The sequence below is a fragment of the Rhinopithecus bieti genome, unplaced genomic scaffold (assembly GCF_001698545.2).
Source record: "Rhinopithecus bieti isolate Rb0 unplaced genomic scaffold, ASM169854v2 scaffold_18921, whole genome shotgun sequence".
Lineage (NCBI taxonomy): Eukaryota > Metazoa > Chordata > Mammalia > Primates > Cercopithecidae > Rhinopithecus > Rhinopithecus bieti.
Genome location: NW_016810178.1, coordinates 1,510,304 through 1,533,969, shown reverse-complemented (window position 1 = coordinate 1,533,969; position 23,666 = coordinate 1,510,304). Strand labels below are relative to the sequence as shown.

At 35.0% G+C, this 23,666-nt stretch overlaps 2 long non-coding RNA genes across 2 annotated transcripts in view; both read right to left on the bottom strand.

Moving 5' to 3' along the window:
• Positions 1–23,666, bottom strand: part of LOC108541825 (uncharacterized) — a 141,064-nt gene that overhangs the window by 41,680 nt on the left and 75,718 nt on the right. The gene's annotated exons all lie outside the window — the stretch shown is intronic.
• LOC108541824 (uncharacterized) overlaps positions 22,157–23,666 on the bottom strand; it is a 25,334-nt gene continuing 23,824 nt past the window's right edge. The window contains exon 5 of the long non-coding RNA XR_001889074.1: positions 22,157–22,476. This is a non-coding gene — a long non-coding RNA (uncharacterized LOC108541824). The remainder of the gene's footprint in view (positions 22,477–23,666) is intronic.

The window sequence follows — 23,666 nt, the reverse complement described above, 5'->3', positions numbered from 1 at the left end:
TCTCTCTTCCCCAAGCACACTGATTCTCTTCCCCTGCTGTGTGGAACTTTTGGAGAATGGGAGAGAGGTGGTTGTAGAAAATTTGAAATTGTCTTTTCTGTGCTCTTCACTGCCCTTTTCCTTGAGATGATGCTATAAGGTGAGTGCAGAAGTATTGCACTTTTTGCAATTGTTGGAATTTGATGTTGGAATACATATGTAAGTAAATGTGTTTATGTTATACATCATCTTAATGGGCACTTCTTGCTTGCTTTATTTATTTATTTATTTATTTGCTAATGACTTATTATTTGCTGTTTATTTTATGTTTATTGTAAACCGTGTAAATGATGTGAGACAAAAAGCAAAGTCAGGCTATTTTCTTATTTGAGTTCAGAATGGGTCATAAAGCAGTGGAGACTACTCTCAACATCAACAACACATTTGGCCCAGGAACAGCTAAGGAACATACAGTGCAGAGATGGTTCAAGAAGTTTCGCAAAGGAGACAAGAGCCTTGAAGATGAGAAGTGTAGTGACCAGCCATTGGAAGTTGACAACAACCAGTTGAGAGCAATCATTGAAGCTGATCCTCTTACAACTACATAAGTAGTTACCAGAAACTGAACGTTGACCATTCTATGGTCGCTTGGCATTTGAAGTAAATTGGAAAGGTGAAAAAACTCAATAAGTGGATGCTTCATGAGCTGAGCGAAAATTGCAAAAAATCATTATTTTGAAGTGTTTTCTTCTCTTATTTTATGAAACAACAAGCAATTTATCTATCTTATTTTGACGTGCGACAAAAAGTGGGTTTATACAACAACTGGCAATGACCTGCTCAGTGGTTGGACTGAGAAGAAGTTCCAAAGCACTTTCCAAAGTCAAACTTACACCACAAAAAGGTCATGGTCATTGTTTGGTGGTCTGCTGCCAGTCTGATCCACTGCAGTTTTCTGAATCCCAGGGAAACCATTATATCTGAGAAATATGCTCAGCATATCGATGAGATGAACTGACAACTGCAATGCCTGATGCCAGCATTGGTCAACAGAAAGGGCCCAATGCTTCTCCATGACAACACCCAACCATGTGTTGCACAACCAATACTTCAAAAGTTGAACAAATTGGGCTACAAAGTTTTGCCTCATCTCCCATATTCACCTGACTTCTTGCCAATCACTACCACTTCTTCAAGCATCTCTAGACAACTTTTTGCAGGGAAAATGCTTTCACAGCCAGCAGGATGCAGAAAATGGTTTCCAAGAGTTCACTGAATCCCAAAGCACAGATTTTATGCTTTGGGAATAAACAAACTTTTTTTTTTTGTTAGCAATATGTGTTGATTGTAATAGTTCCTGTTTTGATTAATAAAGATATGTTTGAACCTAGTTATAATAATTTAAAATTCATAGTCTGAAACCACAATTACTTTTCACCAACCTAATAAAACCAGATACTGTGATTACCCACTTAATTTTTGGTTCTTGTAAAGGTGTTTTCTTGTGTGGATACTTGCTCAATTTGGTATTTCTTTGAGGGAGATGATCAGGGGAGATTTCATTCAGCCATCTTACTTCATCTCCCTGACTGCCAATTGACTTTGAAAAGACATATAGATAGATAAATGTAAATATAGACTTAGTATAATACAGATACAGATATAAATAATTATTAGAAATGTTTTCTACAGATGATGATTTTGAGGGATATCTGGAAAATATAAAATAATTGGAATCTGTTTATAGGAATAAAAGAAGAAAGAAAGAAGTAAAAAAGAGATATGAAAAAAAGAAGAAAATAAAATTGTGATTCTAAACAGATGTATGTACAGAGTAGAGAGCTGCTGTAGGGTAGAGAGCTGATCTTCTCACAGGAGACCTGGACACCTTAGGGCTCTAAATTTACAGTAACTAGGAAAGAACAGTGAGAAAATGTCATATTAATAAACTATCCATGAGATATATGGACTACTCACTCACTGTTATAAATATTTAGAGTGGCTTAATGTAATCTCTATTCCCAGTTAAAACATATATTCATCTTCAAACAAACTGGAAGCAATTAAGAGTTGACTCTAAAGTCCACAAATAAATAAACAATGGCTGTCAATAAATGAACTTCCCTTATGAGGAATGTTCAAACAGCATTGATTGAAGTTGAAATGCTCAGCCTTACCAAATTAAGTTAAGTGTTGTATGTTATTTTGTATGTATTCTTCTCTTGGACAGCATACTTTTTATCTTGTAATTAATGTTTAAAATAATATGTACCTACTTATGGAGTTATGGATTTCTATCAGACTCCTTTTGCATTTACTCACCTGACATATCAATCCAAATAAAAGGACTTCTTTCCAATGAGATTCATAAAATGGGTATAAGTTCCTCTCCCAAGTCTATAAGCCATTGTGATTTTTATAGTAAACCAGATGGGTATAGCTTCTCCTTGTAGTGCCCTCTCCCCACCCCACCAATTTATACAATATCAATTGAAAACCAAGACTCAAAAATCCAAAATCAAATATTAAAGCCAAACATCATGGCATATTACTTAGTAAGTAATGGAAATATGGTGCAATATTAGGAAACATGTATATGAAATAAATTGTGTTAATAGATCAGATTAAACTAATAATTGCTAGTCATAAACATTTTATAATATCACACATGTCATTTTCATTTTGTCTTAGCTTTTAATTTGAAATAACTTAGAAGAAAATTTGCAAGATTAAGACAGAAAACATTAAAATAGTCTAAATCTCTTCTTTCCTATTGCTAACAGTTTACCACATTTGCTTTATCATATTTTTCCTCTCTAAGAATGATTGATAAATGAGTAGAAGAATAAGCAGACATAACATATATTTTCTGGATCAATTAAATGTAAGTTGAGGTCCTGCAGTCATGATTCCCTCTTGCCCTAAGGTTCTCTAGGTCTCTGCTGGGAAGATCAGCTCTCTACCCTACAACAGCTCTCTAGTCTCCACCTACACTTGTTTAGAGTCACAATTTTACTTTCCTCTTTTTTGTCTTCATGTGTCTCTTTTTTCCTTCTTTGTTTCTTCAAAAAGATCAATATTTAGCCAGAATACTTCCAAAAGTATAATATAACCATAAAATTTAGGATATTAATATTCATAGTAATACTACCCATCTAATCTATTAACTTATTCACATTTTACCCACTCTTCCAATAAAGAACTCAGCTAAAACAACCAGAACCACATCTAATATTTATTCGTCATATCTTCTTAGGCACCTTCAATCTACAACGATTCCTTAGTCTTATCTTTGATGATCATAATATTTTTAAAAACTTTAAGCTTCCATTTTGTTGAGTATCTTTATGGTTATCTGATACTTCTCTTCTTCCTCCCCTGCTTAGATTGTAGTTAAACATTAAGGACAAAAATATCACAGAAGTGATACTATATTCTCATTATGTCTTACCAGGTGCTACAAGATTTTGATTTATTTCATTACTGGTGATGTTAATTTTGGTCTTATGGTTAAAGTGGCATCTGCCAAATTTCTTCTGTTGCTATTTTTGAATCAATGTATCTAACTAATGTATCTAATTAATAAGTCTTTTGTGGAAAGATTCTTTGATACTAAAGTCCAATTTCTCATTACTTTTTCCACCCAATAATTATAACATCAATTGATGATTTTTCTCTGGTCAATTGTAACTGTGATTGTTGCCAAATGGTGACTCTTTAATTTCATCAGTTCCTACACATTTACCACCTGGCATTCCGCATTAAGGAAGAACTATTTTTTCCCTCACATTTACTCATATATTTATTTATATCAGTTTAACCTCATGAATTCTACTTTATTTATTAAGTTATAGTCTGCTATTACTATTACATGTGTTGATATTCAAATTGTCCCATATTTTGTAAGTACATCCTACACAAGTTGGCTTGTATCTTGTTTTACATGCCTGCATCATTCCTCAGGCACCTTTTTAGTTTCTGGACACACTCACACTCACATATCTTTGTCTATTTATATTTTAGTTGTTACTTTTTATTTTTATAGTCCAAACATAAATTCTTCAAAGCCTAGGATGTTGCCTCTTTATACTTTTTTGTTTATCTCACATACTTCACTTGCCAGCTGTGAACACTTAGCACATAATAACTGATTTCTCAGCTTTGCTGAAGTGACTTTCCTGGCACAGAAGAGAACAAAGCTCTAGTTCTATATTCAGACTATTTTTGGCCTCACTCTTGATGCTGAACTAACTACTAGCAGTGCAGCGATGCCAGTGAATAGAGAAAGATATGGGTGGTAGTATTTAAAAATATACACTACTGTTCACATAACTGACTTCTTTTCTTACTCTCAGGAAAAAAACAAAAAGGTAATGTGAAAGTAGAAGCTAACAGTTAGATACATTCTAGTTTTTTAAGTCAGTTTGACCTTAGAAAAAATTAGCCATTTAAAAGTTCTGAACTTCTTATTTCCTATCTATAGATTTATAAATAGGAAAGTTTACTGATCTCTTCCAACTTCAAATTTCAGTAAGTCAAAACTTGTCCAAAATATTGTTTCATCTTTGAGTGAGGGTGTCAGGAATCACAGAAAGCATAGATGCATCAGGGATTTTCAGATTCAGAAATAAATGTTGACATGTCAGTCACAGGGAACAGACAAAGTCAATAACATTGTCTGAGGACTTATGAGCAATGTGTCATCTGTGGGGTTTACATAAAGCTGTCCAAGCTAAATCTTTAACAAAAATCTGTCTCACAGCATGTAACCAAATTTCCAATTGGTGAATATTTAAACCAATTTCCTACGATACTTTATGTGAGCAAATCTTAAATTCTTATTAATGGTCTAGAAGGACTTGACATTGTATATTACCAAGTTATAATCAACAAATATTTCAATAATATTATCCAATTTTTGTTGTTTAATATAAGATAAACACAAAGCACAGCTGTGGATTTTTTTCCAAAGTAAACTCCAAAATTTCACAAGCTGTGAATGGCTAATTTTAAACATTCGTAATATATATCTGTTTTGAAGTATGCATAATAACATCCAATATACTGTATTTTTCTAACTTTAAAATAATTGCTTTGGTGAGTTTATATAGATTTCTTTATAAATGTCTCTCTACTTCTTTAACATGAAGTAGATGTAATATGTATTTCTTTAACATGAAGTAGACATTTATATTATATTCAAAATTCACTAAGAATTCATATTTATTTTTCAACATCTCTTTTGTTTATAACTAGAATATGTTAAAAGTATTAGTGTGAAATTTACAAAATAAAAACTGGAAACAAATTAAAAGTTCATATACAATTAAAGGTCAAATGATTTTAAAATGATTGTTTATGCATTATTACTATTTCATTTTAAAATGTTGTTATATGAGACACAAACTGAAAATATTTTACAACATATTATATTTTCCTGTGAAAATGTCTATTAGAACAGTTTTTGTTTTTTCCTTAAATAAAGAATAAAAAATATTTTATTCTGCTCTGTCAAATATTCCTTGATTTCACTTCTAGAAGGATGATTCCCTTTGGTGTAGATTTCTCAGCTCACTCACTCATGCAGTGTTGGATTTCTAAACTGTAGTCAATTGAACTGGGATTTGGAGTTGACCTTTAACAGTACAATAGTATTAGTTTTAACAGTTTTTCTTCACTGACAGATTAGAGTTATCTAATGCTGTTTTCATGTAAAATATTTCATTACAAGTTTTATTTCATTGTTTAACATTCAAAATCAAGAAAAGTAATAAAACAGTTGATTTATTTATAAACATTAAATAAAGCAACCAAATAAGCTTAGTGATCTAGGGCTGTTTACATTTGGGCCTTATTTATTTGACACATATCTAATTTATTTTTTTAACTAAATTTTGTCATCCATGTCTCTAAACTTTGGCATTTGGTACATCCTATTTTAGTTTAAACAAATTTCCTATGATATTTTATGTGAGCAAATCTTATATACTTATTAATGGTCTAGAAGGATTTGACATTGTATATTATCAAGTTATAATCAATAAATATTTCAATAATATTTTCAAATTTTTGTTATTTAATATAAGATGCAACCTCTCCCTCCTGAGTTCAAGCAATTCTCTGCCTCAGCTTCCAGAGTTGCTGGGATTACAGATGGCTGCCACCACGCCCGGCAATTTTTTTTTGTATTTTTGGTAGAGGCAGGGTTTCACCATCTTGGCCAGCCTGGTCTTGAACTCCTGATCTCGTGATCCTCCCACCTCGGCATCCCAAAGTGCTGGGATTACAGGTGTGAGCCACTGCACCAAGCCAAAACAGTTTTTGTAACATACTTTCCAGTTTTATAAATTAATATTCTTTATTGTCAGCATCTGTATGCATTCCAAGAACATAGCATTGTTTTTAATCACATAATGGTAAATAGAATTTTCTCAGAATAAATCTCTTCATTGTAACAGTAAAATTTCTCTAAGTATTGGAATATACTTCATTTAGTTTAAGGACTATTTTATAATTCAACATGTGCTTAGCCTGACCATTGCTGGATGGTGAAGCTTAAAGGCAACCACTTCTTGTGTATACATTTTTAAGTTCATCAAATACTTTTAGCCCAACATGCACCTCCATGAAAGTAGTGATGTTATTAGAATTTCCAAACACAGAAAATTATTTTATCTATGCATAGTTGTGGAAAAATTCTGTGAAAGTAATATATATATATATATATATAAAGTGTAAATTCTAAAGTTACACATCATCCCATTAAACTTTGCCCCTTAGCGATCACTGTAACTGGTAATTCATTAACATAAATTAACAGTATAAAGCATATATTGAAGCTGAGTTGAAATAATATGAATCAAAGAAACAATCAATGTAAATATGGTTGGGATAGCTAATGGAAAAAAGCTTTTTCTTTTAGCTTGGCAATTTTGCCTTATAATCCTTACTTTTATTACTAAATTTTAAATATCAGGTTCACAGACTAATACAATGGATACTAGATTTTTTATTTGACCTATGCATGCTGTTTTGCATGTTAACGTTTCCCTGGCTGAACCATGACAACAGCACTAACCTCTGGGTAAATGCTCCAGTCTTCTGGATGGTATAATATACGCTACATCAGTGGACCTCATGGTCATGGATCCACTCCCACCCCATGGTGTTTCTTCATTACTGCTTCTGCTTCAACTGTATATATATATATATATATATATATATATATATATATATATGACATATAAATGACATATATATGACATATATGATATATATGTATATATGTGCTTGTATATATAGTTTTTGTTCTATTTCTACTTTTAGGTTCTGGGAATAGATGGGCAGGTTTGTTACATGGGTAAATTGAGTGTCACTGAAGCTTAGAGTATGAATGATCCCATCACTCAGGTAGAGAACACAGTAACAGATAGGTAGCCTTCCAACCCATACCCCCATTACCCTCTCCTCTCAAGGGGACAGTCCCCAGTGTCTGTTGTTCCCATTTTGTATCCATGTGTATTCAGTGTTTAGGTCCCATGTTTTAGTGATCACATACAACATTTAATTTTCTGTTCCTGCATTAGTTTGCTCAGGATAATGGCCTCCAGCTGCTTCCATGTGCTGTAAAGGATATGGTTTTGTTCTTTTTTATGGCTGTGTAGTATTCCATGATGTACATGTATCAGATCTTCTTTGTCCAGTCTACTATTGATTGGCAAATTGGTTTATCCCATGTCTTTGTTGTGAATAGTGCCAGGTTGAACATATGTGTACATGTGTCTTTTTGGCATAATCATCTATTTTTCCTTGGGTATACCCAGTAATAGGATTGCTGGATTAAATGGTAGTTCTAATGAGCTTATTTGAGAAATTTCCCAAATATTTTGCACAATAGCTGAACTAATTTACATTCTGACCAAAGATAGTATCTTATTGTGGTTTTGATTTGCATTTCTCTAATGATTAGTGATAATGGGTATGTTTTCACATATTTGTTGGCCACATGTATTTCTTTAATTGAGAAGTGTCTGCTCATGTATTTTCCCCATGTTTTAATGAGGTTATTTGCTTTTAGGTTATGTAATTGTTTAAGTTTCTTACGGATATTAGATCTTTATCAGATACATAGACAGTGAATACTTTCTCCCATTCTGTAGGTTGTATATTTACTCTGTTGTTAGCTCTTTTGCCATGCAGAAGCTGTTTAATTTAATTAGTTCCCACTTGTCAATTTTTGTTTCTGTTCCACTTGCTTTTGGGTAGTCAAAAATTATTTCCCAGGGCCAATTCCGAAAAGATATTTGCTAGGTTTTCTTCTAAAGCTTTTCTTGTTTTAGATCTTAAATTTAAGCCTTAAATCCATATTGAGTTAATTTTTGTGTATGGTGAAAGAAATGGTCTCAGATTCAGATTTTTTGCATGTGGCTAGCCAGTTTTCCCAGGACCATTTATTGAAAATGGAGTCCTTTTCCTACTGTTTGTAATTGTTAACTTTATTGAAGATCAGGTGGTTTTAGATTTGTAGCTTTATTTCTAGGTTCTCTATTATGTTCCATTGGTCTACATGTTTATTTCTATACCAACACCATGCTATTTTGTTTCTATAGCTTTGTAATATAGACTGAAATTGGATAGTGTGATGTCTCTGGCTTCGTTCTTATTGCTTTGGATTGCTTTGGCAATTTGGGTTCTTTTTTGGTTTCATATGAATTTCAGTATAGTTTTTTTTTTTTTAATTATGTGAAAAATGGCATTGGTTGCTTGATAGCAATAGCATTGAATCTATAAATTGCTTTGGGGAGCACAGTCATTTTCTAAATATTGATTCTTCCTATCCATGAGCATGGAATGTTTTTCTATTTGTTTATGTCATCTCTGATTTCTTTCTTTAGTGGTTCGTGATTCTGGTCAGAAATCTTTCACTTCCTTAGAAAGCTGTTTTATTTCTTTTTGTGACAATTGTAAATGGGTTTGCTTTCTTGATTTGGCTCTCAGCTTGCATTTTATTGGTGTATAGAAATGCAACTGATTTCTGTAAATTGATGTTTTATTCTGAAACTTTACTAAACTTGTTTATCAGATCTAAGAGTGTTATGGCAGAGTCTATTAGCTTTTCTAGGTATAGAATCATCATCCATGAAGAGAGATATTTTGACTCCTTCTGTTCCTTTTTAAATGCCTTCTCTTTCTTTCTCTTGCCTGATTGCTCTGGCTAGGAATTCCAGTACTATGTTGAATAGAAGTGGTGAAAGTGGGCATCCTTGTCTTGTTCCAGTTCTCAATGGAAATGATTCCAGCTTTAGCGTATCCACTATGACATTGGCTGTGGGTTTGTTATAGATGGTGCTTATTATTTTGAGGTATTTTTATTTGAGAACTATTTTGTTTAGTGTTTTTAATGAAAGGATATTGAATTTTATCAAAAGTATTTTCTGCCTCTGTGAAGATGATCTTTTTTTTATATATATATTTTATGAATCCCATTTATTGATTTGGCTATGCACAACCACCATTGCATCTTAGGAAGAAAACTTGATTATGATTAACTTTTTGATGTGTTGCTGAATTTGGTTTGCTAGAATTGTGTTCAGGAATTTTACGTTTATGTTCATCGGAGACATTGGCCTGAAGTTTTCTCTTTTTGTTGTGTCTCTGCCAGGTTTTGGCATTAGAATAATGCTGGATTTGTAGAATGGAGTAGCAAGGAGTCTCTCTTCCTCAATTTTTTGGAATAATTTTGGTAGTATTGATACTAGCTCTTCTTTGTATGTTTGCTATAATTTGGTTAATGCAGTATGGACTCTTTTATTTAGTGTTTTTACTTCAGTTATTTTGTGATGTAGCCACGTGGCTACTTGTTTCAAGAGTTTACACCTTTTTATTGTAGAATGGTTTTCCATTTTATGAATATAACATCATTTATCTATTCATTTACCTGTTGATTGACATTTAATTTCTTTCAATTTTGGGATCATTAGGAACAAATTATATGCACATTTTCTTTAATGACGTAGACTTTCATTTATCTTAGGTAAATATCTAAGTGCAGAATGGCTGAGTCATATGGTTTTGTGTATGTTTAATATTTTAAGAATCTCCAAATTGTTTTTGAAAGTGATCGTTTATTTTAAATTCCAAGCTTTAGTGCATAAGAGTTACAGTTGCTCTACATCTTTGCCAATACGCCTTTAAATTACCTTGATTAATTGGTGGTAATGGTATCACAGGAGTACCTATACATCAAATTTTATCAAAATGTATAGTTTAAATGTAATTTATATAACAATCATTAAAATGTGAGAACTACTTATTTATTTCTATGAATTATAAAACATGTTTTTTCTGTGAACTACCTTTCAAAATTTTTAAATATAAGAATGCATTATTTAATTATTTAATTTCTGCAATGTGTAGCCCCCATTGCTTGGAGGCTAGTGTGATAGTTTGGAGGTAAGAAGACACTCTGGCTTTTAGAGTTGCCAGAGTTCCTTATACTGGTTCTTTCTCATCTGTGAGAGAAGTGTTCCTTTATCTTTTGGAATTGCTATCCTTTGGATTGGGCTTTTGTGTTTTTATTATGTTCTTGATTGCCCTTGAGGGTTTGATTACGGTACACATTGGGTACAGTTAAATGAACCAGCCTCTAGATTCTTTTAGAGGGCCAAGGCTCAGCTCCACACTCGAGCTTTGTGCTCTGAGTGGCAGAGACTGGGCCTATATCTTTGTTCTCTGGTCCCTTGAGGTTGAGCACTAGCTGGTCTAGAGTGACCATGGTACTCTTAGACTGTTGGCAACAGTGCTCTGTCATGGGCAGCAGAGGCCATGGGAGCCTTCCAGCAGCAGCACTGTGGGCAAGAAGTGCTCCAGTGGGGATGGTGATGGCTCTATAGGCAAATGTACTCCAGAGAGGCAATGGTGACGTGCAGTAGCAAGAAACTCTCAGCAACAGTCTCTGGCAGCTATGGCATGGGTGCTGCATGTGGGAAACCTACTGTAATGTGGTGGCAGAGTCCCTGGTGAATTCACCAGCTCTGGCAGCTGGCTATCACCCAAAGTGCTTCAGTGGGGGCAGTAGAGGCTTCCAGAGAAAGTACTATGGCATTCGTCACTGGCAAAAGTGCTCTGGTGGGGTAGGTGAGCTCTGGCATGCAGCACAGAGAGGCAGGAACACTGGGAGGGGCTGGTTGACAGAAGGGTGAGCACCTTGGACACACCCTTGTCCCGTGGGCAAGATAGACCTGCTCTTCCAGGTGTGATGGATTGCACAGGTCAGAACCACCTAGAGAAGTATGAAGAATCTTAGGGGATGAACACCAATGGTCTTGTTCCACTGCAACCAATCCCAGCACCTCACCACCTGGGTTCCATGCACATTCAAGTTCTGCCTACTGTCTGGGCAGTTCCCTGCCACTCAAATGCCTATGGAGTTCGTGGAGTTTCCTGTGGCTATGATCCTTGAGGTCCATGGTGAAAGTAGGCTGTGTGCCATTTATTTCACTCACCTCTTCCTTAGGAGCTGTTCAGGGCCAGGAATGATTTCTGGTTCTTGGCAACCTGATGTATGATTCCCAGCTTCCTCCCGCCTCAGCCCCAGCATTTGAGTTGTCTGTCGATCCAATCCCAGTATGTTCTCTCAGATGGTCTGTTTGGATTCTGCCAATCTACTCGATATTCTGGTCTGTCTCAATGGGAGAAGTTCTTCCTGACTGCATATAGTTGGCCATTTTTTCACCTCTCCATTTATAAATTTTTCACACAAAAAAATTTTATGTAAATGTTGTCAATTTTCTTTAAAATCATCCTTTTCTTATATCATCTCATTTCTGAATTTTCCTGTTTTTGTGCTTTTTTTTTTTTTTTTTTTTTTTTTTTTTTTATCAGTTTTTTTCTTAATTCTTTTTGTTTCTTTTTTGTATATATTTTGTCAGGTGCCTTCATTGTGGATTAGGCATTATTGATTGTTATCTCTCTCTCTCTTTGTTTTGGCCATGACTTGTATACAATTCAACAACAATTCTTTTCTGTTGTCATAGTTAAGTAAGATGGACTTTCAAATAAGATTTTGTTACTCAAGAATATCTGGAAATGTCTTGGGACATTTTTGGTCATTGTTAATGGTTGAGTTGCTATTGGCATCTAGTGGGAAAGACAATGGCTACTGCAAAAAAAATCCTGCCATGCCTAGGACATCTTCCCTCTAAGAATTATCTGTTCCAAAATGTCAATTTTGTCTAGGTTGAGAAAACCTGGCCGCATACACACAGACAGCCGTCATGGGGTCTGGGGAGAAGTTAGATTTCTTTAGCTTCATGCCCCAATGTGTCTTTTACGTTGTCAAAAGTGAGTCTTTGTAATTCCTAAAATCTATCTTGTCTCCCTTCAGTGTTTTAATCTGTACTTTGCTTTTCCATTTTACTTACAGTTTCTATACTTTTCTATTTGCTTTTTATTCCCAGGAGTTTGTTCTTAGAACAAGTGATCATTTTGGGAATTATAGTTTACAAATCCCTTCATAATTTGGGCTGCTCTTATTCAAGTGAATTGCAGAGTTCCACAAGCATTTATGATCCTTCCTTTTGAAGTACAGTACTTACTAAAAATCTGTCAGTTCTTCAGTTGTCAAGACCCTCAGAAGTTGCTGCCTTCCTACTACTTCATCTACTTAGTTGCTGATACATCGTGGTTCACCTTGCTGTTGAATGTTTCAAGTGTATATATTGTCATTTATTTTGTTTATGTGTTACATATGACATTTTAAACTAGTGGTTCAATATGCTGAGCATTAGTTTTTCCATTTTCTAAAATTCTAAATTTTACAAATATTTAATTTTTCAATTTATTGAGCATTGTTGAGTTTCGTTTGATCATGTATGTATTAAAATAAGTTGTTAATTTAAGTTTTTAAACTTACAGGCATAACTGTATTTCTAATTTTCTTTGGAGATCTTTTCATCTATCCCTCATTTTTAGATATACCTCTCTATTACTTTGTAATAACTGTTTTGTTTTCTATAAATTAAATTCATCAAAAAATAATTCTCAAAGAAACAACATTTGATTATATAATTCTGGTCTTATTTTATCTTTTCATACTTCTGTTTTCTTTCATCTACTCTTACGGTCTTCTAAATTATTTGGTTAAATATTTTGTTTACCAATTTTTAGCTTTTTGATTCTCATATATAAGAATAACCTAAATTGTTTGTTTTACATAATGCTTTAGGTGAATCCCATTAGTTTGGAAAGTGTTATTAACTTTTAAATTAACTCTCAAACTAATTGTGTTTTAGTTATGTAATTTTTGTTTTGTATCTTTTCAATTTTCTATCAACTTTTATTTCATTTGAACTTGAAAATTATTTTTTAAATTTATTATGTAAATATTTGTGTATGTATGTGTGTGTGTTTATATCAAGCTTATTTATATCTTTAAAAATTTTTTTGATCTTTATCAAACTGTCAATTTCATCAATCAATTGTTCCAGAGATATTTTTAAATTTTCACAAATGCACATGGATTTATCGATTTCTCGAATTTTCTCAAAGTTTTATCTTATATAATTTGGGGTTATTTTTATAAGCATATTAAGTTGTTATACCTTCTCACCACATTAAACTCTTTATCAATGGATAGGTACTCTCCGTATCCCTCAAAAGGAGATGTGAAGATGGAGGTAGAAATTGGGGTGCTGTGGTCACAAAACAAGAATTACTGGCAGCCACCAGAAGATGGCAAAGACAAGGAACAGATCCTCTCCTAGAACCTCCAGAGGGAGTGTGGCCCTGACAGCACCTTAGCTTCCACTTTCAGGCCTCCAGATCTATGAGGCAAACAGTTTTGCTGTTTTATGCCACCGAGTTTGTAGCAATTTGCTGTAGGAGTCTTAGGAAACAAAGACACCTGCACTTCCACAAAAAACTGCTTTATGTTTGAGAGTGTGCATCATATTCTATTTAATGTTTAATCTCAACATTATGGCTTAAAACAGAGCCCAAATCTTGTTCATAATACGTAAATTTTAAATAAGATAATTAAAGCGTGTGAAAACATAGGCTTTTCAAATTAGTGCCATCTGGTTCAAATACAATTTGGAAATAATTCTCTCTGACTCTGAATTCGTTTTTTAAAATTTCTGTATTTTGCAAATGCTTATTAAATAAACTACTGTGCGTTGGCTGTATATTCCAAAGTGGATTATGGTAAAAACTAGAGTATCCATTTATTGTTTCCAAGATAGTTTTAGTTAATACTCCAGAAAGACCCAGTTTGGTTGTTTTTTTATATACAACTTCTCTAGATTTTTTTTTCCTTTTACAATTTATTATCTAAAATGGTATTATGTTAAAATAGATAGTATTCCTATAATAATTTAACAACCACACTAATGTAATTTTAAATATAACCTTAGGTATAACTTTATGTAATTCTTTCATGATTTTTATCAAATTACCCTCAAAATAGTGTAAAACTGCTACAAATTCAGGTATATATTATGCATCCACTGTGTAGGTTTTAACATTAAGCCTTTTTACACTATTAGAGTGTGATATTGGAATCTTATTTTTATTAAAACTCTTATTGTTTTCTAAATTTACTATGTATTTGGGTCAAATTATTGCAAGAAATTTGGACGTGGTGGCTCATGCTTGTAATCCCAGCACTTTGGGAGGTCAAGGTGGGCGGATCACGACGTCAGTAGATCGAGACCATCCTGGCTAACATGGTGAAAACCCGTCTCTACTAAAAAAAACACAAAAGATTAGCCAGGTGTGGTGGCAGGCACCTGTAGTACCAGTTACTTGGGAGGCTGAGGCAGGAGAATGGTGTGAACCCGGGAGGCGGAGCTTGCAGTGAGCGAAGATCATGCCACGACACTCCAGCCTGGGTGACACTACAAGACTCCATCTCAAAAAAAAAATAAAAAAGAGAGAGAAAAAAATTTGAAAAATTATTGCAAGAATATACTGTTTCATCCTAATATGCTCTTCTTAGTGCTATCATACTTTCTAAACTATAAGAAGAGAAATATCAGTTTAATTATGATCCTTGTAACTAAGAAATACTCCTAGAAGATGTTCTAGCCTTTAGTGTTAGATCATCATAACCATGATGATTTGTTGCATTCGTTACTTATTACAGTTCTGCCACTTTCAATACCTCAGTATTATAGGCAATGTAGACTCAGAAATATATTAATTTAAAAATCTTCAGTCATTTGTTTATTTTATGAAGGAACATTACATTCACTATAAAAGGAAGACTGTAATAATGTATAAATAGAGTAATAAAGCAATAATTTATTTTAAAAAAATGGGACAGAACACCTGGCCAGAGCAATCAGGCAAGAAAAAGAAAATCAGGGCATCCAAACATGAAGACAGGTGAGTCTAACTATCCCTGTTTGCAGATGACATGTTTAAATAGCTAGAAAACTCCATAGACTTGGCTCAAATGCTTATTCAGCTGATAACTACCTTCAACAAAGTTTCAAGATACAAAATTAATGTACAAAAATCACCAGCATTTCTACACAACAACAACAGCCAAGCCAAGAGCTAAATCATAAATGCATTCCCATTCACAATTGCCAGGAAAATAAGAAAATATCTAGGAAAACAGCTAACCGAGGAGGTGAAAGATCTCTACAATGAGAATTACAAAACAGTAGTCAAAGAAATCAGTTATGACAGACACAAATGGAAAAACATTTGAGGCTCATGGACCAGAAAAATCAGTATTATTAAAATGGCCATACTGTCCAAAGCAATTGATAGATTGAATGCTATTCCTACTAAACTACCAACAACATCCTTCACAGAACTAGAAAAACTTTTAAAATTCATATAGAACCATAAAAGAGCCCAAATAGCCACAGCAATCCAAAGCAAAAAGAACAAAGTTGGAGGCATCACAATAGCTGACAACGCCATTCAAAAGTGGGAAAAGGAGATGAACAGACACTTTTCAAAAGAAGATATACACACAGCCAACAATCATATGAAAACAAGCTCAATATCACTGATGATTAGAGTGAATAGGCAACCTACAGAATGGAAGAAAAATTTTGTAATCTACTCACCTGACAAAGGGCTAATACCCAGAACCTACAAAGAACTCAAACAAATTTACAAGACAAAAACAACCCCATCAAAAGTGGGCAAAGGATATGAACAGGCACTTCTCAAAAGAAGACATTTATGCAGCCTACAGACACAGGCTAGCCTCATCATCACTAGCCATCAGAGAAATGCAAATCAAAACCACAATGAGATACCATCTCACACCAGTTAGAATGGCAATCATTAAAAAGTCAGGAAACAACAGGTGTTGGAGAGGATGTGGAGAAATAGGAACACTTTTACACTGTTGGTGGGATTGTAAACTAGTTCAACCATTATGGAAAACAGTATGGCAATTCCTCAAGGATCTAGAACTAGATGTACCATATGACCCAGCCATCCCATTACTGGGTATATACCCAAAGGATTATAAATCATGCTGCTATAAAGACACATGCACACATATGTTTATTGCGGCACTATTCACAATAGCAAAGACTTGGGATCAACCCAAATGTCCATCAGTGACAGACTGGATTAAGAAAATGTGGCACATATACACCATGGAATACTATGCAGCCATAAAAAGGATGAGTTCATGTCCTTTGTAGGGACATGGATGCAGCTGGAAACCATCATTCTCAGCAAACTATCACAAGAACAGAAAACCAAACACTGCATGTTCTCACTCATAGGTGGGAATTGAACAACGAGATCACTTGGACACAGGAAGGGGAACATCACACACAGGGGTTTGTTGTGGGGTGGGGGGAACGGGTAGTGATAGCATTAGGAGATATACCTAATGTAAATGATGAGTTAATGGGTACAGCACACCAACATGGCACATGTATATATATGTAACAAACCTGCACGTTGTGCCCATGTACCCTAGAACATAAGGTATAATAAATAAATAAATAGAGAAAATCATAAATTGAGTTCCCAATTAGTTATAATCACTCTAAAGTTTGCAGCTTCAAAAATTTCAAACGTATTGCATCATTTAAAACTTTGCAAGATTAAATTTGCTTGAGAATAACATTCAGCCTTGTCTTGTCACTGATCTATTGTTTTACAAATCAATTCGACATACACATTAAAATATCTTATTATTGCTTTAGAAGACTGAGTAATATACATGCATACAATTACACAAGATGGTTTTTTAAAATGTGTTAATTTACTAGACTTCAACCCACACTTGTTCAAAGACTAATACTGTTATTTTTTTAGATGTGATTGGAGTCCGTAGCCAATTGACATTAAGGAAAGGGAATTATCCTAGATAATATTGGATGGCCTAGCTCAATCAGCTGAAAGCCTTAGGAGCAGAGCTGGGGCTTCCTGAAAAAGCTATTCATCTACGAGCATCAGCTTTAGCTTGTGCCCAAGAGTCCTTAATATCCTGCACTAGGGATTTAAGACTTGCCTAGCCAGATCCACAATGAAGAAAGCCAATTTACTGCAATAAACATCTTAGTATACTTCTTATTCATTTCTGACTCTCTGGTTGAACTTTGACTGATACAAATTTTGGTATCTGAAATAGTTCTAGAAGAACAGAAGCCTAAGGCTCAATTTCCTGAATTGGTTCTGGGATGTCTGGAATTTGTTATCCAATCTAATTAGATTTAAAGGCACTAATGACTCTATCTCCAGACTCTATCACATGTGACATAATGTGACAATAATATATGAAATATTGCTATTGGATAGTCAATTACCTCTGGAAGGCAAGTTTCTGTAATACTATGTATTTGCTAGCTTAGAACATTTTGCTCAAAGGAGTATAATGAGTTTGGCTGGCCCCTAACTTTGCTAGAGAAAGCAGGTAAGTAAAAATATGTTCAGGGCTTCATATTTCCAACTTAAATTCTGGATTAATGACCTAGAATATTCTCTACTTGCCCAAAAACAAAGAAAAATGAAACAAGAACCTTTATCTCATGTGCCTGTACCATAGACATTTCTGAAAACAAAATTAATAGTTTCATTTGGTGAATAGCTGAATTACAATGGAAATTGAATTCCTATCCTAACCCCACAGGGTAGAGTCTGTTAAAGTGAAGGCATTGATTGAGAAGAAATGGGATTATGAAAATTGAAATAGGAGATGTGGGAAGATCCTGATGAAGGACCCATGAACTCTGTTAAGTGTTTTTGCCAATAAAAGCAGCCATTCTTTCCTTGCTTGAGTGGGTTAGCCCATCCCACGAGGTAGTTGCCTTATCAGCCACCGCTGATCCTTCTCAGTACCTGTTTCTACCACCTCTCTGTGATTTTAGATGTAAAACTAATTCAAGTCTCGGCAGGCCCCAAAGAGTAAGATGCAAAGTGAATCCATGAGGAAATACACTACCCACCAAAATAACTAAATATTTTTTAAAATATATACAGAATAAGATCTGAGAAATGTGTTTGGGAATGAATCTTAAGAATGTCGATTCAAGGAGGAAAGAGTGTAAAGTTAAGTCAGGCTGAATTTATTGACATGAGACCCTAAGTAGAGATTCTAGAGTTGATGTTTTACCTTGAGGGGTTGAAAGAGCAAACATGTTCTAAAGGAAATTAAAATGCTAAAAGTACTTTGGTATAATGTACAAGAAGGGAGAGAATAGAGATACTGCAATTTTATAATGGATTTATCATACTGATTTGCTCAATTACCCTGGAACACTCCTATGGAACACACCTTTCACCTTGACTGTGGGAGATAAATTTGTAAGGGAAGCCTTGAATTTTCTTATTTGTAGGTCAGAAATTAGAGTAGATACTTCTGTTGTCAAACTGTGACCTCAAGACGCAATGGAAATAATGACAGTCCAGAGCAACAGTGGCCTCATGACTGCAGTTAATTGCCAAAGACAAGGTGGGCATGGTTAATGGACAGTGGAAACTGAGGAGTAATCAAAAAACTTTGACTTGCAGTGACTTATGGTATGGGCTAGTTAATCACAGTGTACTTAGAAAATTAATAGATGGACAGTCTATTAAAGTCTTATTTGATCTGTGTAAAAGGGAAAGTTACAAGTTTAGTGAATAGAGGTCTAATTTGAATCACCAAAAAAGATAATCATGACCTATCAATCAATTCTAAAATATGAACCAATTTTCAGGACACTCCTACACCACGAAAAATGTGTACTGCTTGTATTTATTTATTTATTTATTTATTTATTTTTACCATTCTTTTCCAAATGGACCTATGGATGTTTGCAGGTAATGATGCACTGGAAAAGGGGAAATAATCAAACATTTTGGAGGTTACTGGAGACTGGATCTGAAATGACACACTCTTTCCTGAATACCCAAAATGTTACTGTAGTCTACCAGAGTTGAGGAATTATGGTGATTATGGAATTTTTGCTTAGCTCTATCTCACAGTGGACCAATGTATCCATGAACCCATTCTACGTTATTTTTCCAGTTCTAGAATGTAAAATTGGATTTTACATTCCACACATTGGTTCTCTGACCTGCATATTGAGAGTTATTATGGTAGAAAACTTTAAGTGTAAGCCAATATAATTGTCTCTACCCCAACATATAATAAACTGAAAGCAATAATGCATTTCTAGAGGTATTGCAAATACTAGTGCCACCATCACAGACTTGAAAGATGCAGGCGTGGTGATTTCCATAGAGCCTTATTCGAGTCATGTATTTGGCATACACAGAAAACAAATGGATCTTGGAGAAGGGGACAGTGGATTATTGTAAATGTTCAAATTGCAGTTGCTGTTGCAGATGTGTTTTCATTACTTGAGCAAATTGACACATCTCCTGTAACCTTGTATGCTGCTATTGATCTGGCAAATGCTGTGTGGAAATCAGTAATTCAAAATTTAAGCTGTTGAAACTTTCAAATATTTTCAGCCTTGGGGAAATGTGATTAGGGGAGACTCATATCAGGCAGTTGTAACCTAGACAGCTATCTATAACCTATGTTTCTGTTTATAGATTAGATTCTTCCTTACCTACATTGTTTTATAAAATGTTATGAATGACTAAAGATCACAAAGGAAGACTATGTCTCTCTTCACTGTCGATCTTCATTATAGATTAATTTCCCTCTTACCTTTCACACAAAAAACAATTCATGACTATTGCAATATATTAAGATGGAATGTTAAATATACTCTTTTAAATTGAAATGGAAATAAAAACAAGCCGTATGAAAAAGAAAGCAAACTATAACTAATTAAATCATTGTAACTCATAAACCAGCCTTGAATAAAATGTTATAATCCTACTAAACTTGATTTCCTGCCGATATAAGCAAGACTATAACTTTAAATGTCTGAGAATTGATTCCATTTCTTTGGAGTCTGTTCTCTGGATGACTATTCCTATATTTTCATTTGAATAAACTATTCAAAACTGGATTCTGATCCTTTGGATTCTTTCAGGTTGACAGCTGTTTGTTCTGTACCTGTTAATGAAGACCACCAGAGCAGTTTACTTTCAGCTGGCAAGGAGAGCAAAATACCTTCACTGTCACGTCAGAAGTATCTTAGCTTCCTAGATAAGCTATGTTATAATTTATTCCGCAGGGACCTTGATCCCCTTTCCCTTCCATGATACATCACACTGGTTCATTAAATCGATGATATTATGCTGATTGTTAGTGATCAGGAAGTAGAAAACTACACATTTGAACAGACATTTGTGTGTCAAACGGTGGGAAATAAATCCCACAAAGATTCAGTGGCCTCTCATGCCAGAGAAATTTCAAAGATTACAATGGCATGAGCATGTGAAGTTATCCTGTTCAAGACAAAGAACGAGTTTGTTGTATCTGGTCCCTGCTGCCACACACAAAATGAAGCTTAATTCTTACTGAGCCTCTTAAAAATGTGAAGGCAATGTTAGCAGTGATGAATTCATACAGATCTGCCCCAAGTTGATTTTTGCCTCATTGAAAGAAAGACTCAGCCAAGGAGCATAAGGCAGAGTAAGACACTAAGGCCAGTTATAGAGCAGGAGTGAAATTTATGACAACTTTTAGAGCAAGATGTAACTAAAGGACACTTGGAAGAGGGCCAAGAGGGTAACTTGAGCCTCCTTTCAGGTTTCCACATGTTGTTTGCCTCACTGTAATTGTCTGTCCCAGATGGTAGAGGGACTGTCCACTTACCTTTCATTGTTTTGAAGCCCTGCTCTCTGCATAACTCCTTTTCTTCCTGAGAGAGTTTCAGTTTAGATGAAACAAAGCAAACACCTTGTCTCCATTCCTCCGGATGTCTTCAGACAGGTTAAAAGAGACAAACACAATTCTTGACATAGAAGGTCTGCTTTGTTCCCTCTGGAGTCAGGGACCAGGGTCTCACTGAGAACATGAACTGCCACCTTCAAGACTGCTGGTAGGCAGGGAAGTGAGGTGGCTCAAGAACAAGTAACAATACTACCAAGTTCTACACATTTGTAAGGTGGTTTTTCTGTGGTTAACATTTAGCTGGTTCCTGTCAACCTCTGACTGTTTTCCAGAGTGCCAATGAGTTGATTCTGACACTTTCTGCTTGTATTTTCTTTTATTAGTTGTGTTTTGTAGAGAGATGGGCCCCAGGAGCTACTTACTCTGAGTTTTCTGCTAATACTATTCCTTTATGTACTAACTGTTGAAATCAGGTAATGTAAGTTCTCTAACTTTTAAAAAAAACTTTGTACTTTTCTGTATCTTGTTTTTTCATATATATTTTAGAATTGGTTTGTCATTTTGCAAAAAAATTCTATTCAGACTTCAATAGAGAATGCATTAAATCAACAGATCAGGAATTGCCATCTTAAAAATAATGCTCTTTCAAATGCATGAACATAATGTTCTCCATTAATTAAATCTGTTCAAATTTCCCCCAGCAAAGTTGTGTAGTTTTCTGTATATACTTTTGCATTTTTTTTTATTAAATGTATTTCTAAGTAGGGTTTTTTTTTTAGTGCCATACGTATATGCTTGCTTTGTTAATTTCATGTTTTGATTATTTCTAGTATGTAGAAATACATTTGATTTTTATATATTGATCTTTATTCAGAGTCATTGATGAGCTTATTAGTTTTCATAAATTGTTTTGTGAAATCCTTAAGATATTCTACATACAGGTTCATGTTACCTGTGAATAAAACATTTTTAAACCAGATGTCCTTTACCTCTTTATCTTGCTAGTTTGCTCAATTGCACTGGCTAGAATTTCATGTACTACATTGAGTAACAGAGATTCTTGCCATATTCCTGATTGTAAGGAAAAATCATGTAGATTTTCACCATTGAATATGATACTGGTTGTAGCTCTTTATAGATGTTTTTCAGTTGAAGGAGTTCCCTTCTGTTCTTTGTTGAGAGTTTGTTGAGCTATTTTCCCTGCAAAAAGGCATGTCTTTCTTGAGCCATTTTCTTATTCATACACTGCAGATGACATATTTTCATGCATCTGATCACTTGAAAAACAAACAACAAATATGTTTTACTATAACACCAGACAAAATAATTAATATAGTTGCATTTAGGGAGCATCAATATTAAAAACCTACTTTTAAATCAACAAAATGTACAATATAAGTGCTATTTAATACTATGAAATATCACTGATTATTCATTAATTCTAAACCTGGTAATTAATCACCTGAATTACTGGATTTTATTTGATAAGTATGAATACTAATAAAACATCCATTGTGAACAAACATGTTTCATCTTCCCTTTTAAATTCTCTTGCAGGGAGCAAGATGTCCAAATAGGAACAGCTCCAGTCTCCAACTCCCAGCGTGGGCAACACAGAAGACCGGTGATTTCTGCATTTTCAACTGAGGTACTGGGGTCATCTCATTAGGGAGTGCTGGACAATCGGTGCTGGTCAGTTGCTGCAGCCCAACCAGTGAGAGCTGAAGCAGGGCGAGGCATCACCTCACCTGGGAAGCGCAAGGGGGAAGGGAATCCCTTTTCCTAGCCAGGGGGACTGAGACACACAACACCTGGAAAATCGGGTAACTCCCACCCCAATACTGCGCTTTAAGCAAACGGGCACACCTGGAGAATATATCCCACACCTGGCTGGGAGGGTCCCACACCCATGGTGCCTCCCTCATTGCTAACACAGCAGTCTGCGATCTAACCGCAAGGCAGCAGCGAGGCTGCGGGAGGGGTGCCCGCCATTGCTGAGGCTTAAGTAGGTAAACAAAGCCGCTGGGAAGCTCCAACTGGGTGGAGCTCACAGCAGCTCAAGGAAACCTGCCTGTCTCTGTAGACTCCACCTCTGGGGACAGGGCACAGTTAACAACAACAACAACAAAAGTAGCAGAAACCTCTGCAGATGCAAACGACTCTGTCTGACAGCTCTGAAGAGAGCAGTGGATCTCCCAACATGGAGGTTGAGATCTGAGAAGGGACAGACTGCCTGCTCAAGTGGGTCCCTGACCCCTGAGTAGCCTAACTGGGAGACATCCCCCACTAGGGGCAGTCTGACACCCCACACCTCACAGGGTGGAGTACACCCCTGAGAGGAAGCTTCCAAAGTAAGAATCAGACAGGTACACTCACTGTTCAGCAATATTCTATCTTCAGCAACCTCTGCTGCTGATACCCAGGCAAACAGGGTCTGGAGTGGACCTCAAGCAATCTCCAACAGACC